The 16,996-nt window shown below is 52.4% G+C and overlaps 1 protein-coding gene across 1 annotated transcript in view; it reads right to left on the bottom strand.

Moving 5' to 3' along the window:
- Positions 1–14,080, bottom strand: part of LINGO1 (leucine rich repeat and Ig domain containing 1) — a 155,851-nt gene extending 141,771 nt beyond the window's left edge. Inside the window, exon 1 of the mRNA XM_058033025.1 lies at positions 13,887–14,080. The gene's annotated coding sequence lies outside the window, so the exon portion shown is untranslated. The remainder of the gene's footprint in view (positions 1–13,886) is intronic.
- Between the last annotated feature and the right edge of the window lie 2,916 nt (positions 14,081–16,996).

The raw sequence follows: 16,996 nt of genomic DNA, 5'->3' as shown, positions 1-16,996 counted from the left end.
CATCCTCTTTTTGCGTCTCAAACAGTTTTGAGCAGTCAGTGTTTAACAAATTAATAATAATGTGATGGCACCTTGAAAAATAGACTGTCCTGTCCTAAGAAAAGGGGTCACATTTCCCAATTACTCCAAAGGGCACTGCTTCAGACCTCACTGAGCAAATGGCATTTCGGTGCAGCCACCTTTTAATGGCAATGACGTGATCCTGCTACAGCTGCAGTCACACAACTGCTAGGGTTGAAAGGGACCCCTGGAGGTCACCTAGTCCAAGCTCCCTAATTAAAACAGACCCTTAAAAATTACTAAAAGCACTATTACACATCTCCCAAATGACGGTATTACTGAAAATACAATGAAAATAATCCCCACCCCACCACGAGGAAGGTGAACAATGCCAGGGTGGGTGGGCACAGCAGAGCAGAGCCCCCCGAGCCCACATGCCCCACCACTGTCCCCTGCAGCACTGGGGGCCCACTGGGACCCAGGGCCAAACTGTGGCCACAGGGCCAAACCCATCCCTGCCACCTCCTGCCTGCCCATCCACCAGTGACATCAAAGGCCACCACAGGGACCCTTCCCACACTCACCCCATGCCCCATGGAGGGAAAAGCAGCTGTGGGGGTGTGTCGCAGACATCTTTTATGGAAAATCCTTTCCTTAGGATTTTTCCTCCTGAGAAGCTGAGAGGCCTCAGGAACAAAATGTAAACATTGATTATCTGCTGCTGTGGAATGCAAGAGGTAGATCTGTGATTGGCCCATGTTAGATGTTTGTAATTAATGGCCAATCAAAGCCCAGCAGGCTCGGACAGAGAGCCAAGCCACAAACCTTTGTTATCATTCTTTGCTATTCTATTCTTAGCTAGCCATCTGATGAAACCTTTTCTTCTATTCTTTTAGTATGGTTTTAATGTAATATATATCATAAACATGGAGTCAGATCCTCATCTCTTCCCTCGTCCATAAACCCCTGTGAACGCCGTCACAGGGGTGCTTGCCCGTTGCCCCGTCCCACAGCCTGTGGGAGCTATGCTGACCTGTGGGTGCAGTGTCACCATGTCCCCGTGCCCATGGGCTGGCCCTCACACCCACATGCACCATCCAGCATGGGGGGCAGGTGTATCCCATCTCCACGCTGCACAGTGTGAGGGCAGGGGACAAGAAGGGTGGAAGCAAGTTAAAAACACCTCTTAGCTCAGGTATTTTTTAGCAGCCATCCCCTACCCGAGGTCTGCCATCCTACCCCAAGTTGGCAGCTAAGCCCAGCATCTCTCTGTCATGAAAAGTATTCACGAGGTTTGCAGTGGAGGCTGGCAAATATTTGCCAAGGATTCTTCCAAATCTCCAAGCCCACCATGAGCTCACTGCAAATTTGTTTGCTGATCGTGGTCCTTCGACTAATTTGCAAATGGAGAGCAAAGAAAATGCAGCTGTACTGTGCAGGGGAAGATGAACAAGCAGGATCCTATTCCATGGGGAAGGCAACCCCACCGACCCTAACGAGGGTTCATTAATTAACACCTGCAGCACTGGTGCAACGCCCAGCTCCTGATGCTGATTGTGGCCAGGGAAGTGATGTCTCAGCAAAGGCAGCACCGGGGAATGGGAGGATGCTGCTGGGGATGGCAACAGCAGCACCTGCAGGCTGTAAGACCAGTGCTAGCCCCAGTCTGACCTGTCTGTGTGGCAAGTTGCAAAGAGGTGCTGGGAAAGCATCCTCTCCCCTTCCCTGCTCCCTCCCCAAAGCAGTTCCAATCAGAGTTTCTCCTGTGGCTTTGCTTCTGATTTTGGCGCCTCACCAAGTTCCAGCCCAGGCCAAGCACATTGCTAATTAGCTGCACTAATTAATCATAGTTTCCATTGTTTATTCTTTTGTTCTCACACAAAGGCCCATGCTGCCCAGTTTGGTGAGCTGCCATGGCATTCATGGAGCACCAGCACAGCTGGTGGAGCTGACCCCAGCCAATGTGGGTCACTGGCTGCTGGGCTCACTGCTGGAGACCAGAACAGAGCCCATCCCCAGTCCTGCTGGAAAGTGAGTGAAGAGCCAAAGCCATCAATTCTGGCCTGACACAGTACAAGATTCACAACCCCTCTCACTCTTCCAGCCTGGAATTGCTCATGTCAGAGCAGCTCAGACCACATTTCTGAAACTTCCAGGAGCCCAGGAGCTGCTGGTGGGTCATTTAGTCCATTCCTTCCTTTGGGAACTGGGATTTACTGTGCCTAAAGCATGCCCAGTCATCAATCCTGGCCTCCAACATCTCCAGCAAAGCCAATTCTACAGCTTCCCTTGGCTTCCTGAGGCTGCTGCCACCACTGTCAGGACACAGTGTGGGCTGCAGTTCACTTGCCACCATCCTTGATCCCTCCTGCAGCCATCAGTGCCACAGCCCATTCCTCCTCTCTGCAGCCATGGGGATGGCTGCCTGGCTGCCCCTCCATCAGATCCCCCCAGGAGACACCCCACACTTGCTCCCAGCAGTGGGCACAGCAGGCAGAGCTGGCACATGGCCCCAACACAGAGGCAGCCATCCATCCTGTGCCCAGCTAATCCCACTGAAATCCTGCCTTTGTGCTCATCACATCCACTGCCTGAGCATTAGGCACCCGCCGAGCCCAAGCTAATCTCCAGAAAGCTCCCTCACCCAGGGGGGTTCCCCTTCCCTTCCCCGGGCAGCCCTGGCACCCCAGAGGCACGGGGGGACAGGAGGACAGGCTGCCTGGGACTGCTTGCCAGCGCTGGCATGATGTGCTGGGAATGAACCCAACAACCACGCTGCTCGCTCCTTCTTGTCAGGGATTTTTTAACCAGGTATTCTTTGCAAAAAAAAAAAAAAAAAAAAAAAACAAAAAACACCAAGGGGGGGAAAAAAGAACTGTTAGTCCAAAGGAGTCTGTGTTGTTAAACACAGAGAAATCCAAGTCTGAAGTCCAGCAGAGGCCAAGGTTTCTGGGCTTTGACACAGCTGACAAGCTAGAGCACAATGAGAAAATACGCACACAGAAATAGCCAGGCAGGATAAAGGATTTACTGCTCCTTTCACAGAAAACAAAAGAATAGGCTTAAACACTCCATTTAGGAGTGGAAAAAAAAAATAAAACAAAGATAAAAACCAGATCCACAGGAAGAATATTTGAGTACAGGATTACCAGGAGGTGAAGGAAAACCAGATCCTGCCTGTCCTGGGTGCAGCAGGGCAGCAGCATCCCCAGGGACCCTCTGCCCAGGCCCAGCAGCATCTTGCAGTGAGCACACACACAAAACACCAGGTCTCACCTCAGGGCCACCCAGCCAGTTCTCTCCTGCCCTGGGTCAGAGCATCCCAGCACAGCCCACATTCCAGCTGTCATGCCAACATCTGCATGGTCTTGCCTCTGGAGCATTTCTCGTGGGGTGATTCTGGCTGTAGGATTGCCCTCTTCACTCAAATCCCTCTTCTCCAGGGTCCCCTTCCCCAGTGCCAACCACCCCAGCTAATGAGGCTGAGGCTCCCTGCCTTTCAGACTGGCTTTTCCATGACAGGAAGGCTCCAGGCTCTTGGCTGGCCTCCCTTCCATAAGGAAGTGATCCCAGAACACCTCTTGGGACCTCAGCTGAGGAGGCCTGATGGAAAGAGAGCTAGGGCTGGCAGGGGCTTTGGAAACAGCTTCCTCCCATCATCTCTCCAGGTGTGTCCTCATTGAAGAGGGAAGTTTTCAGTTCCCTCTAAGTTTCCTCTAACTTGTGATGAAAGAGAAACTCTTTGGAGAACAGACAAGAACCCAGTTTCCCTGATGAAAGCACTGCAGTGGGATTTTTTGGGTTTCTTTTCTTTTGAGTAGCATCAGCCAGAACAGAGCTTTGCAACCAGGCAGGCAGAAGGTCTTACCCTTTCCATGGCAGGAGCCCAAATCTCCCAGCTGGAGACCAGGACAGAAACCAACCCTGGTCCTGCTGGGAAGTGAATTAAAAGCCAAAGCCATCAATTCTGGCTCAAAACAGCATGAGATTCACAAACCCACTCACTCCATCAGCTTGGAATTGCTCATGCCAGAGCAGCTCAGACTGTCTGTGTGGAACTCCCAGGAGCCCAGGGGCTACTGGTGGGTTATTTAGCCCATTCCCCCTTTGGAAATTGGGATTTACTGTGCCTAAAGCACACCCAATGGCTACGGTCAAGCCTGGCCTCCAACATCTCCAGCAAAGCCAATTCTACAACCTTCCTTGGCAGCTCACAAGCTGCTTAATTGCCCTGATAGTTATGCATTGAGGGTTTTTTTTGTAAAAAGCAGCTGATTTCTCAGCAGCAACAAATACTTGGGAAAGCTTTCTCTCTGGCAAACTCTCTCTATTGTTCATCTCTTTCACATAAAATGTTCCTAATGAAGAGGGAAAGCAGGATCTTGGCTTCTTTCAAAACAATCTGAAATATTATATTAAAAACATGCGCTGAGTGTTGACATATTTAGCGCGTTGCTTTATAAAACAAATTGCCCGAGCTCATTCAGAGCTTGACACCATTCAGACAACACAGAAATACATGACTGGGAGGATACCACTGCAAGAAGCGCCACTCTGGGGAGCTGTGGAGCACCTTGGAGCAGCCAGACAGTCTTGACTCCATCCTAGTGAGAAGTGGAAGCCACCAGCATCATCATCCCCTAAGAGAGGGATGCACAAGCAGCACTCAACATGCTAATGTGACAACTAAAGCAGGTTTCAGACCATGAATCCTCCCCACACAAACCCTCAGCTCTTCACATAGGCATCTCCAAATATCCAAGGCTGGGAGGACATGGTATGTACAAGGCTCTCACAGCAATGGATCTGTGCTGTGGGAGCAAAGCTCAGTGTCTCCCTCAACACACCAAGCCAAATCCCTTGGAAGCAGGAAGCTGGCTGTGGTGGCTGGCCAGGTTTCTCAGCACACCTGGCATAGGCAGGGTCCCTACAGAGCCCCCTCCTCTCCTGCAGTGTCTTTGAAGTGCTCCGGGCTCTGCTGCAACAGGATTTTTCAGACATTAAACTGATGCTCAGAAAGCAAACAGACCTAGAGAAAGCTTTCATTACAAGGCTGGTTCATGTCCAAGAGCAGCCCAGGGGCCAGCTAAGATAGGCAGCAGTGCTTTAACAGCCTCTCACCAGAGGCCAGTGTGAGCTATGGCTCCCTGTGGGCTCCCAGTGCATGCCAGCTCTGCACTCACTCTGCAGGAGCAGGGCAGGAGGAATGAGCAGGTTTTATGGCACATTGGCTCTCCTCCAGGGACCGAAAGCTTTGATGCTGACAAAGCCACTGCATCCTCTCTTGCTGTGAGGGTGCCCAGACAAGACATTTCTGGGTGCATCTGGAGATGCTGCTGGCCTCTGCAGGGACATGATAACCACCAGCATGATCCCTGCCTGCTGTGGGCAGTGGTCCTGGGGGATCACACCTTCTCCTCCAAGCAGGAGAACAGCACCTCAGGGGGTCTGAGCACAGGGCAGGGAACACTGCAGCCATAGTGTGTATGGAGCATGTTCAGGTTTGTTTACCTGTGACCATAACTCCATCTGCAGTGAGGGCAGCTGACACAAGGGCCTGGTTCACGTTGGTCCAGAACCAAAGACAACTGCTGCCCCATGCCAGAGTGACACTAAAACCCCCAAGCAGGGCACAGACCCTTGGAAAACCTGGTGTGCCTCAACCTCCTTTAACTCTGGACCCCAAATCCTCCAGGAAGGTCCAGCAACTTCTCATGACTTCCACCATCTCCAGCCCCTCTTGGGTTTATCAGCACCAGTGAGTGGACAGGCTCCCTGCAGCGAGATCCACTGAGCACAAGGCACCACAGCAGATCAGAGAGACCTGGGGCTCCTCCTCATTTATATTCCCCTCCAGCCACAGCCTTCAACATGGCTGAGGAAGGCAAGGCAAGACAAGGCCTACAGAGAATGCCTAAAGATTATTTCTCTCGGATTCCAATTTATTTTCCATCATTAATGTCTTTGAAAGCCCAACACGTCCTGCAGACAGAAAGAGCATGTTAAATGTGCGCGTGGTGGAGCTGCAAAACCGCGGTGAACACGTGCCTGGCACAGGTACCCATCCCACCAGGGAGATCAGCCCAGCCAAGGAAAGGGCTTTGCTGCCAGAGAGCATTGCCCTTGCTCAGCAGAAGCTGTGGTAGAAGCCACTTTTTCCCCACAAAGAGATCCCCACCGTGCACCACTTGAGCCCAGAAAAGCGAGAGCTTCATTTGGGAGAGCAGAGGTACCACCAGCTCCAGTGGTGAGCATTGCACAGTGGCAGAGAGAAGGCAGGGCTGGGGGAGAGTGACTTGCATGAAGGATGAGAGGAGCTGGAGTCTTCTGTAATGGAGAGAAAATTGCTTTCGCCAACTATCTGCAGTTTTAAAGCAATTACATTTGGGGGGAAGCCGAGAGCATGTCTGAGCGCTCCGCGCGTGGCGGGCGTGTTTTGAAATACAAGAACCAAGTCAGGAAAAAATAGAAAAAGAAAATGCCATTTAACAAAAAAATATTTGATGCAGTAGGCACTGAGAAGATAAAGTATTTATAACTCAGGGAGGGGATAGATACTGGAAGCAGCCAGACATCCCAGCAATGGACAACTGAGAGGAGGTGGGGCAGCTTGCTCCTATCTGTGGTCCCTTTCCCCCTGAGAATGAGAACTCTTCCTTGGGAAGGATTTCCTCTGAAAACACAGCAGCTGAGTGCAGCCTTGTCCAGTAGAAATAAATAAAATTTGTTCTAATTGAAGCACTGCTCGCCCTCCGCTTCATCTGCTCATGCAGTAGGGACAGTAACAAAAGTCACTGCAGTGACATCAGGGTCAGGTCTCCATGGGCTGGGAATGTGCTGCCCTCAGCCAAAACACGGAGCTGCCTTAATACTTCCCCTCACAGACCTGCAGGCTGACCCAAAATCCAGTAAGCACCCAGCAGCTACCGGTTAAAGCCTTTTCAGAACCAGAGGCAACAGCTTGATTTGGCCACAGATAAGAAGCTCCTTCAAGCTGTACAAAATACTGCTGATCTTCCCTACAAGCCATCACCTTTCACTACCATCCTTCTCCTCTAATCTGCTGGAATTAGGAAGGATCCCAGGCCATAAGCACATCTCCTCTAATGACCAAGGTGGCAGGGCCCGAGCTGCCCTGATCCCCAGAGCTGCTGCACTGACTGCTGCCGGCACTGCTCAGACATCCAATTTATCAGGAGGCTGTCCCTTTTGCTTTCTGGCCACGCGCCTTCCCCTTGTCTTTATCTGCTCTGGGGACAAGTGTGGGAAGCGGAGAAGTGGCATCCAGGGCTGCTGGTGACAGAGTCCCTTTTCAAAGGATGTTGTTCAGCTGTTATTACCAACTCTCGCCAAGTGGAATTGAGACATGAAGTAGATTTGTGCCCAAGATAATGGCGTTTATTAGACAAGCTATTGAGGAGAAAACAAAAGCTAACAGTGGAGAGCCACTAAGAGCAACGCCTAAAGAGAATCCATCACGAATACAAAGAGAAGTGCTAATAGTTAGTGCTTCCCATCAATGATTTGAAACCTCAAGCAGTCCCTTAACGAGGGTTAGTGTCACCCAGCAAGAGGTGACAAACAGCACCAAGGCATCCACACCCTCAAACAAAGCAGCATCCAGCCCCTTCTGCTCTGGTCAGATGTGGCTGAGCATCTCTGCCCCAAGGTGGCAGCCCTCAGCTTGCCCATGACCCTTCTCCTCACCTGTATCAGCATCACATAACATCTACAGCGCCCCACATCCTGACCTCAGCAGGATGGCAAGGAAGGAGAATTCCATCTCTGCACACCCCTGCAGCAACCAGGCCCCTTTTGGTAAATCCCCCTGGAAAACACTTTGAAAATCATGGGTCCATCTAGATTTTCCTGTTGGAGACCATCCCCTTCTTTCCTCACCAAAGGAGACATGTTCCTGCAAAACCTTCCAATAAAAAAATGCATTTTTAATGGGAATGAAAGTGTTCCATAGGATCTTCACTGGCATGTTGGTTCACTGCCAGGCAGCCCAAGCCCCTGGTGAGATTAGCTGGAGCCTGGCACAATGTTCACACCCTGAGGCACAGCTGAGATCTTTGGGAAAACGCAACAGAGATCATGGCTGCTAAACAACAGCTTGTCTGTGTCTTTGACAGATTTCTACTTTCCAATTTCCATCCCAGACAAACAATATAGGAAGCCCCCAAATCCCCAGCTTTGAGATCACCAATTGAGGCTAGCCCAAAGAGATCACCAATTTCACACTCTTCATCCCGACCCTCCTCTCCTTTGCTCAAGGGCTGGGCTGGGGCAGCAGCACAGGGTGATGTGAAGGAGGGTGAGCAAGGCAAGAGCGTGAGGGCATCCACGCAGCCCAGAAGCTGCTGAGAAATTTATTGCTTGTGACACGCTGTCAAAGCGAGGCACATCTCATTAGTCAGAACCAAAGCAAATGAGAGGGCTCCTCAGCCAATTAAAAATTAAATAAATAAGGAAGGGATGCTCCGTGGGGCTCACCACCTCCCCTTTGGCCCTGCTGGTGAGTGGGAAACCCAAGGCAAGATGTAACACAAGTCTGAGTCACAGCTTTGTCCCCTTCCAAGATGGTGAATTCCCTACTTCCAGCAAACAGCTGGGAGCAGCCAGTGACCACCACAGCCTTGCTGGATCTGGCACAGCCAGATGGAAAACAACAAGCTTGAGGAGCCACACCTGACACTCAGGGAGTTGGAAAAGGAAAGACTTTCTTTCACAGCCCCTGGAGCATTTTGTTTCCCAGCTCTTGAAACGGATCTCATTGACTCCTCTGAGTGTCATTCTCTGCTAAAAATTTCTATTTTTAACAGCTTTTCTTTTTTAAATGACGTGGTTTTCCTTTGAGGGTTAAGCTGAGCAGGCACATGACTTTTTATTTGTTGTTGTTTTTTCTTTGGTTTTTCCTCCAAGATTTATCAGCCATTGGAGCAGAGGGCATTACAACTCTTCTCCAGCTTGATGGCAACAACAACCCTCTGGAGTGTCACACTGCCCTCCTCCACACCTCCTTGCAGCACCAAGGAGTGGGAGAGCCCATCCCAGACCCCCAAACAGAGGTGAAGGGACCATTTTGAGCAGGCACTTCAGGGCAAAGTTCAGCTTCCCCATCATGAGCCAGATTGAAATTTTACAAGAGCACAGAGGTGCCTGTTGGCAGCAAACATCCCAGCTCACCACATTCCAAATGGGTGCTGGAGGAACCTGAGGGCTGCAGACAGACACATGGGTGTTGGATGGATTGGTGGGGGCACCTGAGCAGCAAACAGGGGAGGCACCCTGAGAAGAGCCCTCTCTCCTCCACCCATACAGGACCCAGCGAGGGAGGGAGCGAGCCTGAAGGATGCCATGCCCAGGAGAGACCCCAGCCCAGGTCAAACAGGGACACCCCCTCTTCCCACAGCACTCCCAAAATGGACCCCTTAAAAACAGCACAGACCTGAAACATGAGCCCAGCCCAGCAGCATTTCCCAAATCAAACAATAAGCAAGGAGCCGTTCCTTGCAGGTTTCCCTTACGCTGCAGCTCCAGATTAATCCCCACAGTAAACACAAAGGAAGAGAACCACCCTAAGGGGGATGCTGTCTGTTTAAAGGCACAAATGGATGGTAAAAGTAGACAAAGAAGCTGAGCAGAGGCATGGCAAGTTTGGGAGCAAGAAGGGAGTGGGGAGAAGCCCATAGGCTCCAGTGTGGGAAGGAAGAGCAATGGGAATTCTGCCAGCCATGCCCAGCAGATCCTAACCCCTGGAGCCATCCTCAGGGTCTGTCACCCTGGCAGGAGGGGGCACCATCCCAAAACATCCCAGCCCAAACAAGCTCTTCCCTCCTAACAGTCCCCAAGGCCAGGCAAGTTGGTTGGGGCTCTCAGGACACAGGCAGCAAAACAACACTTCCCCTTGTGGAAAAGGGCCACGACCCTGGAACTAACCCCCTGTGCCCAGAGACTAATGCTGCACAAGGCTGGTTTAACAAGAAATGGACATTTGAAGCTTAACAGCTCTTACCAGCAGATTCCTCCCCTCTCATCCCACTGATGCTGCTGCTTCCCATACGGCACACCCAGCTAATTAATTACAGAGCACAATCCAATCAGTCAGGCCATCCTATTGAAGTTAAAGGCATTTAAGAGATAATGCCATGAAACTCCAGATGGACTGGCCTGACCCCAGACTCTGACACCACTGGGGGCTCGGGCAATGATGTTGCTCCAGCTGATGCCCCAAGTCCAAACACCCTGGGAAAAAACCTTCAGCCTTGCAGTGCTCCCTGTGGGCTGGGCTTGAGAGTCCCTGCTGACTTTACCAAAGATGTGCTGTCCTGCTCCACTGGCACATTGCCCCAGGGCAATCTGGGCTCACTGCTGCCCGTGGAGCACACACCAGCCTGGCTCAGCACAAGCACCAGTGACAGAGGTGTCACCTGCCCTACTTCTGGCTCTGAGTTTGCTTTCAGCGTGACAGAAGGACAGATCTGAAGGCCAGATGCCAGCCCATCTTCTCCCCACTGCTGCTACACACATCCCACATAGTCAGCTTCAGCAGTGGCTGCCTCAGGGTATCATGCACCACTGATGTGCCAGGACAGCCTGATCCCATCACATCTCCCCATGCACCATCCACCTCCCCACCACCCCAATACAGAGAGGATGGCCCCTGCTCACCAGCAGCAGGGACTGGCCTCACTGGAGAGGGGCTTTGGTGGCAAGTGGATATAGGAGAGTGGCTAAATTGATGGGATGCTGTACCACCAGCCCCTTGACTGTTCTCACTGTTGGCACTGATGTGCTGATCTGTAGATAAGATGTTCCCAGCTTTGCAGGGACAGCCTAAATTTCCTCCCTGGGCTAAAAGGGTGGGTGTTCTCCCTGCTCAGCACCTCAGTTATTGGTTGAAGTTATCAGACCCCTTTGACAAAGGTGGGGGCTTACATTAACTCAGCCCCTTTGGCCCTGAATGAGCCACTGTCCTTCACAGAGCCCCAGTAAGAGGTTCATTCAGTGGGGGTCCTCTGTTCCATGAGCAGCTTTGTTTCTCCATCACACCCAGGTGAAGCCCAACCCCATCCACATATGGCTGGGATCCCTGCTGATTGCCAAGCTGCTCACTGAAAAGGTATTAAAGGAAAAACCCACGGTGCCAGGTCCTGATCATACTCCCAAGGACTCAGTGTGGTTATGCTGCTCCATGCCAGCTGTGTCCCAGCCCTGATGTTTGATGATGAAAGTGGCTGATTCTGTGATTTACTGATCCTACCCTTGGTTAGTTTTTCCTACCCAGAGTGAGGATAAGCTCTTGGATTTGCAAACATTTTGAGGATTGTGGTTTTAATTTTTTTCCCCCTTATTGTGTATGCAAGCTTCAAAAGCTCTTATGCCTTGATCCAAAGCCCAAAGTCAAGGCAGGGGATATATATCAAGTCTAGATATGTTCCTGTCACAGGCAGCACCAAAAGATTGTTGGAGTTGAAATGAGCGAGGGTGCTGCTCTTACTTGGTCCAGCCCATCTCCCAGATGCTTGACCTCCAAGGAGAAGCAAGGAGGAGCATCTGCTCCTCAGTCTCACCTGCAAAATGCCTTTGTCAGAGACTCGGGCACAGTCAACTAGGACAAAGGACAGAAAGCCTCCTCTCAGAGCTGCCCTCCCTCGAGCCACAGCTAGCCAGATACCCTGCACTCCTGCATCAGGGCCAGCACCACACAGGTCACAGCACCAGGAGCATCCACAAGGTTTTCACCCAAGCAACAGCCAACAAGTTTCACTAGTGCAGATTTGCAAAGGAGGGATGTGACTCTGGCAGGACTGGAGCATGGCTACAAGCAAATGGCAGCGTTCACCAAGCACAAGCATGAAGGGAATGATGCCAAAATGACATTTAATAATTGGGTCTTCCTGAAAACAGCATCTCAGCACAACTACAAAACTCACCAAGTTTACTGAATGTCCTCTCACAGTGTCAGAAAAAGACAGCAGCAATTAGCAAGGGGGGCTAGAACATGATTGCTGTAGATGAGAGAGGACCAACCCCAGACTTCTAACGCCAGCTTCTGTTTTGTGCTTTAGGAACTGCATGAGGGCTGGCTTGTTGCACCCAGCCCTGAAATGAAGTACAGCTAATTCATTATGTTGGACGCTAAAACAAAGAACCTGACTACAATAGCACAACACCATGACTTCACCAGAAAAATCAGGATACCACATCCCTTCTAAGGAGCCAGAAGAGATGGGAGCATGGTTTCTTTATAACATCTGTCCTGTGGTCCCCCGGGAATGAGCACAGAGAAAAGCTCAGCACATCTTGATAAAAAATAAAATTAAATAAAATTAAATAAAATAAGGCATCCTTCTTTCTTGTGCTGGAGTGTCCCACACCAGGCTGATTACAGGGTCTGGATATAAAGAGGTCCCATTTTGTGGTAGCAATATGGCCATTGTGGGATGCCACAGCTGGAGGAGGTTATGCGACGACAGCTACAGCCCAGGAGACAGCCCCAGAGTGCCCTGGTTCAGGAGCAATTCACTCGTTCTCAGCTCTTGGATGCCCCATAAAACAGGGCACATCTCCCAGTGGCCCTGCAAGGACTCTCATGGGAGCTCACTGAAAAGCTGAGAACCAAAGTGAGGCTGAAAACACATCAGCACCTCACAGGTCACAGGATTTGAGGCCGTGCTACCAGCCCGGAGCACCCTCTCTGCTCCAAGCCCACAAAACAATGCACCAGAGAAAGTTCTTAGCCTTCAGCATCCATCTTCCCTTCCCACAGCTGCAGCAGCAGGATCACTGCTGGAGCCTGCACCGTCCCATTTTCTGTACCCTGATATGAACCCTTCCAATTAAACCACTGAACTGTTCCCAGCTCAGCCTCCCATGCATGAAAACGTCCTGTTATTTTGCACCTGCCAAGAGCTGTGTCCCAGCAGATCTATCTTGAACTGACACTTGAGGATAATTAAACCTCTCTCTCCTCCACTGGCAGCGCAGCAGATAAAAGGAGAGCCCTGGGGCCCTCGAGTCGCTGTTGTGGTGGGTTGCTCGTGTACAAGTCGTGGAACGTGAGATGAGACTCAGTTTCTCAATAGAGACATGGGCAAGAGAGCAGGGGCCCAGCTTGGCAATTTGCCCTAATTTAGCAGGGGAGCACGATGTCAGAAGCGCGCAGGCAGCTCCCCTAGCCGGGCAGATCCTCTGATGAACAGAGAGCTGAAAACAAAGTGTCTGGCTGGGATCAAATGGAACCCCTGCTGTTGCTAAACCTGGGGTATCATCCCTCATGCAGCCAGCAGTCCCTAGGGACCCAGCTGTGATGTTCCAGGCACCCTTGGCATCTCCTCTAGCTTTAGTCCGAGCAAGGACTGGCTCCCATTGCCCCCACCAGCACCACTGGAAGCCAAGTGCCCCACAGCATCAGCCCGAAGTTGGCTGGTTTTGGGAGCTAGCAGCAAGATGGGAACCTGTCACCTCACACCACACTGTGCCTGTCTCCTGCGCCAGCTGCCTGAGGTTGCTGGATGCATCCAACCTCAAAGCCGAGCTTCGATCGGGGTGGTTTTGAGGTTGGCACTGAGCATCTGCCGTTGCTCCGAGCTGGGCCTCCAGCCCCTCGGGGCATTGGGGGGACCCAGAGCACGGCCACCCTGTCTCTGCCCGCCCCACAGAGCCCTTCGCGCCGGGAGCGCCCTTCACTCCGCGGAGGGACCCTTCCCTCATCCCCGCCCCGCTGCGAGGGGATCCAGTCCCACTTGCCGAGTGATGCGCTGCAGAGCCGCAGGTCCCCGGGGACTGTGGATGTCCCCCCCGGCTCCGGGAGGATGGATGGATGTTCTCCCCCCACCAACCCCCATGCCGGCGCCCCCGATCCCCTCCGCCGCCGTTACCTGCGCGGGCTGGGGCGGCGGCCGGGCGGGACGCGCCGCGCTGCAGCTGGGCTCGACTCCCCGGGGCTCGGCGCATCCTCCGCCGCTCGGGAGGGCTCGGCCGGGCTCCCTCGCCCCGCTCCCCGCCGCTCTCCGCCTTCCTCCGCGTTCCTCTCCCGCTCACCCGCATACCCCGGGGCTGGCGGCTACTGCCGGGCTCCGCTCGCCGCCGCGGCGCCGCCACCTCCCGCAGCAGCCGCCGCCGAAGCGAGGCGCCGCGCCCCCCGCCCGCCCCCGCCTCCTCCCGCTCTCGGCCCCGCGACTGCTTTAAAGGGAGAGCGCCTGCACTGAGGGAGCGCTGGCTGACATCCCCTCCGAGATGCGCCGCACCCCCGTAGCTCTCCATCCCTCCCCGGGCGGCTGGGTGTGCCGTGAGGCTGAGTCCCGACAGCCGGACCCAGCGATGGCCTTCGTTCCCCTGCAGAGCCCGTTTTAGTGAGCGCGTTCGTCCACTCCTCCAGAAAATTCTTATCCCACGGGCTGAGTTTGCCTTACCCCTTCCCAGGGCTGCAGGGAGTGGAGCCACCAAGGGCTCGGCACAGCAGACCCTGTCCAGGAGAAAGCTGTGAACCCCTTTCCCAAAGCTGCCACCCTGCCACACTTCTGCTTCAGATATCATCGGATGTTTTCGTTTTCTCCTGCCAATATTATCCTCATCCTTATTCAAGTGGGAGCCGAAGCTTGGAGGTCTGTGGGTTTTAATCAAAACTGGAATTCTCTTCACACAGTCACTTATCTCTGTTTGTCTTGCCGGAATGAAGCAAGGTGTTTTAGAGCATTTTGGGCTGTGAGTGCATCCCTGCCCCGAGCAATCTCCAGCTGCCACAGTGAGGGCAGGAGCCGGGGACAGGAGCAGGCAGCCGGCTCAGGTGTCTGGAGCTGGGATCAGGGCGGTGGATTTGGGCTCTGCAGCATCCCACAGCCCTGATGCTCGCTGCTTTCCCGCTTGGTGTTTTTCATCAGCGAGCACCATCTGTACCAGAGCCGGCAATTGTTATGACCTTTAAGGCTCCATCCAGTGGCCACTTCCTTCAGATGCTTTTGTGTCTTACTACGATCCCAGGCATGCTGCCAAACTCTAAACGCACAATGAAGGCAGGGAGCATCTTTCCTTCAGTTTCACAAAGGAGAAACATCACCAAAAAAACCTGCCCAGATGCCAGGATTGGGTCTAGAATTATTCCTGTTCCATTAATACAAGAGATGAGTGAGATAGGAAAGCACACCTGGTAGGAGGATTGTAAAATAATTAATGCATAATGTTAATAATGATCTTCTTATTCCAGCTCTGCTTATTACCACAAGCTTTGCTTGAGTCCACCATGATGTGCTGCATAAAGCAGATATCTCCTGAATCTGATTTCCTGTTTGGAGATGATCTCTAGCTGAGAAATTACCTGCTCTCAAAACTGATTAGAGTCCTCATCAACAGATTCTTCACCCATCCTTTAGGCAAGCCCTAGAATATACAGGGAATTGAGAATAATTTCATGCAGGAGGTAAAATCTGGAGTTGGTGGCTCAGCTGTGTGCCATTCCCAGTGAAAATCCAGACCAAGCAGTGATGGCAGCAGATTCCCAGCCCTAATCCAGGTGCTCTGAGCTGCCCTGCTCTGATCAGTGAAGGTTTTGCTCCTGTGCCATCTTCCAAACTGGTAGAAGGTTTGCTGCCTCTGGTTCATTACCCCTTCCACCCCAAGCACTTTGGGGGGCTGTCCCAAGTGCCAGGCGCCTGCCAGCCCCTGAACAGAGGCAGACTGGTGTCAGCAGGCCCTGCCCTCAGGACCAGTGCTCCCTGCCTTGGGACACTGGGACCTCTGAAGTTGCTGGCTGTGCACCATGCACCCAATCACCCTGGGGAGAGCCAGGCACGCCAGGACCCTGCTGGCTGCCCCCCAGAGATCCCTGCAGTTGCAGGCAGCTGGATTTCTGCTCCCTTCACATGGTGGTCCAGCTCCATTTGGAAAAGCAATGAGGTATTTTTCCTCCTCTGCTTCCCATGGTTAAAAACTGTCTCCTAATTTCCAGCCTACATTAGCCAGTTTAAGCCTTTTTGTTCTTGTGCCACAACAGTCTTTTAGCTTAAATGGTTCCTTTCTGTACCTGGTGTTTACTGGCTTGATATATTTATGGAGGGTAATCATATTCCTGTTTTGCCTTTCTTTGCTGGGCTAAACAAGCCAAGTGCTTTCAGCTTCATCTTACAAGACAGGCTCTCCATTCTGCCCCATGCTAATAGCCCTTCTCTGCACCACTCCCAGCATGAATTCACCCTGCTGCAAGATGGGCCATCATGGCTGTGTGCACCTCCCAGGGCTTGGCACAGCCACCAGCACCCATCCTGCCTACACTGGTGCCACCCCAAAGCAGCTCCAGGCATGGTGGTGCTGCACAGCTGCTGGCCTTCCCCCCACCAGACTGTCACCTGGATGAGGTGACACTGGCAGGAGGCACTGCCTTCTGCCTCAGGCTGGCAGCAGAAAGGCCAGGTGTTCCTGCACACTGAGGAGAGCTGGTTTCTCCCCTCTCTGCCACCCTGCATTGGTGCACAGGTGGAGCTCTCCCACAGGGGCTTATAAACTTCCATAGCCTTAAAGGGAACTCACAGAGGACGCACAGACTCATCCCACTAAACGCAGGAGAGAGATGGTATCACCATGCTCTGATGGTCACTAATAACTTTACCTCTCCTGTGCTATTCTCAGCAGAGATAAACTTCCAGTGTCTGATGAGCCAGAACAGAAATATCCAATGGCTTTCTGTTCTTTTCTATTTTTGCTGCAAGCTGGTTAACCCTGAAATCCAATTACTGCTCATTATTCAGTGGAACTTGCCTCTTATCAAATGGACACACTGCAGGGCTGCTATGCTGACTCCTAGTGCTAATGGAGCCACAAATTACTCCTGCCACGCTCATGGACCCATAGGTGTGAGCCCGAGGGTACAGCACTCCACATACATGCAGAGCTCCTGCATGCTCACTCCTGCATTCCTTCCTGGGGCAGGCAGCCCATCGCTGCTGAGCACACCAGCTGTGGGATAATGGGATAACACACTCCCCAGAGCTGCACC

The sequence above is a fragment of the Melospiza georgiana genome, chromosome 13, assembly GCF_028018845.1.
Source record: "Melospiza georgiana isolate bMelGeo1 chromosome 13, bMelGeo1.pri, whole genome shotgun sequence".
Classification (NCBI taxonomy): Eukaryota; Metazoa; Chordata; class Aves; order Passeriformes; family Passerellidae; genus Melospiza; species Melospiza georgiana.
Note: the sequence above shows the minus strand (reverse complement) of the source record. Positions and strands in the feature narration are given on the sequence as shown.